Raw genomic sequence first — 2,718 nt, 5'->3', positions numbered from 1 at the left:
GTGAGTGAGTGTTTCTGTATGTGTGAGTAGGTGAGTGAGTAGGTGAGTGTGTGTGTCTGTGTGTGAGTGAGTAGGTGAGTGTGTGTGTCTGTGAGTGAGTGTTTCTGTATGTGTGAGTAGGTGAGTGAGTAGGTGAGTGTGTGTGTCTGTGTGTGAGTGAGTAGGTGAGTGTGTATGTATGTGTATGAATGAGTGTTTCTGTATGTGTGAGTAGGTGAGTGAGTAGGTGAGTGTGTGTGTCTGTGTGTGAGTGAGTAGGTGAGTGTGTGTGTCTGTGTGTGAGTGTTTCTGTATGTGTGAGTAGGTGAGTGAGTAGGTGAGTGTGTGTGTCTGTGTGTGAGTGAGTAGGTGAGTGTGTGTGTCTGTGTGTGAGCGAGTAGGTGAGTGTGTGTGTCTGTGTGTGAGTGAGTGTTTCTGTATGTGTGAGTAGGTGAGTGAGTAGGTGAGTGTGTGTGTCTGTGTGTGAGTGAGTAGGTGAGTGTGTGTGTCTGTGTGTGAGTGAGTAGGTGAGTGTGTATGTGTATGAGTGAGTGTTTCTGTGTGTGTGAGTAGGTGAGTGAGTAGGTGAGTGTGTGTGTCTGTGTGTGAGTGAGTAGGTGTGTGTGTATGTGTATGAGTGTTTCTGTGTGTGTGAGTAGGTGGGTGAGTAGGCGAGTAGGTGAGTGGGTGTGTATAGTAAGTTAGTGAGTCAGTAGGTGAGTGTGTCTGCGTGTGAGTAGGTGAGTGTGTATGTATGTGTATGAGTGAGTGTGTCTGTGAGTTGGTGAGTGATGGGAAGGCGAGCCCAAAGTAGCCTGGGGCTTACAGCTTCCCACACCTCACCGACACGCTCCCACGCCCCCCTCATTATTTTGTTCAGAAGAAGAGCCACTCCCTGTTGTTTGGCAGTCTGCTGCCCCGAGTGGAGGACTGTCCACCCCTCATGGTGGCAGGAGCCAGAGCCGGTCCACCGGACCTCCTGAATGCCACAGAGATCCAGGCGGTACCGGTCCAGCTCCCGACAGAAAGGTGGCAGCCTCTCCTCCTCGGCAGTGAGCGTTCCAACATTCCACGTGGCCACACGAAGTGGCTTTTCGTTGTTTCTGGAGGAGCCCCGAGGGTGAAGATTCAATCTCCTGGCTCCGCCAAATGGGGTTTGGCCAGGAGACGTCATAGACGCCTGTCCCCCCGGGGCCTCCTGCACAAGCTTGTTAGTTTGATATTTTAGACGTGGTTTAGTGGTAATTTATTGAAGGTGGATGGGTTACCAGCCCCTCGCACCCATCCAGACTCACTCTCACACACACTCTCACACACACACTCACACACTCACACACACTAACACACTCACACACACTCTCACACACACTAACACACTCACACTAACACACTCACACACACTCTCACACACACTAACACACTCACACACACTCTCACACTCACACACACTCTCACACTCACACACACTCTCACACACACTCTCACACACACTCTCACACACACTCACACACACTAACACACTCACACACACTCTCACACACACTAACACACTCACACACACTCTCACACTCACTCTCACACACACTAACACACTCACACACACTAACACACTCACACACACTCTCACACACACTAACACACTCACACACACTAACACACTCACTCTCACACTCACACACACTAACACACTCACACACACTAACACACTCACACACACTCTCACACACACTAACACACTCTCACACACACTAACACACTCACACACACACTCTCACACACACTCTCACACTCTCACACACACTCTCACACACACTCTCACACACACTCTCACACACACTCTCACACACACTCTCACACACACTCTCACACTCACACACACTCTCACACTCACACACACTAACACACTCACACACACTCTCACACACACTAACACACTCACACACACTCTCACACACACTCTCACACACACTCTCACACACACTCACACACACTAACACACTCACACACACTCTCACACACACTCTCACACACTCACACACTCTCACACACACTCACACACACTCTCACACACACTCTCACACTCTCACACACACTCTCACACACACTCTCACACTCACACACATTAACACACTCACTCTCACACTCACACACACTAACACACTCACACACACTCTCACACACACTAACACACTCACACACACTCTCACACACACTCTCACACACTCTCACACACACTCTCACACTCACACACACTCTCACACACACTAACACACTCACACACACTCTCACACACACTCTCACACTCACACACACTCTCACACACACTAACACACTCACACACACTCTCACACACACTCTCACACTCACACACACTCTCACACACACTAACACACTCACACACACTCTCACACACACTCTCACACACACTCTCACACACACTCTCACACACACTCACACACACTCTCACACACACTCTCACACTCTCACACACACTCTCACACACACTAACACACTCACACACACTCTCACACACACTCTCACACTCACACACACTCTCACACACACTAACACACTCACACACACTCTCACACACACTCTCACACACACTCTCACACTCACACACACTCTCACACTCTCACACACACTCTCACACACACTCTCACACACACTCTCACACACACTCTCACACACACTCTCACACACACTCTCACACTCACACACACTCTCACACTCACACAC

This window comes from Lampetra fluviatilis, chromosome 71 (genome assembly GCF_964198595.1).
Source record: "Lampetra fluviatilis chromosome 71, kcLamFluv1.1, whole genome shotgun sequence".
NCBI classification, from domain to species: Eukaryota; Metazoa; Chordata; class Hyperoartia; order Petromyzontiformes; family Petromyzontidae; genus Lampetra; species Lampetra fluviatilis.
Note: the sequence above shows the minus strand (reverse complement) of the source record.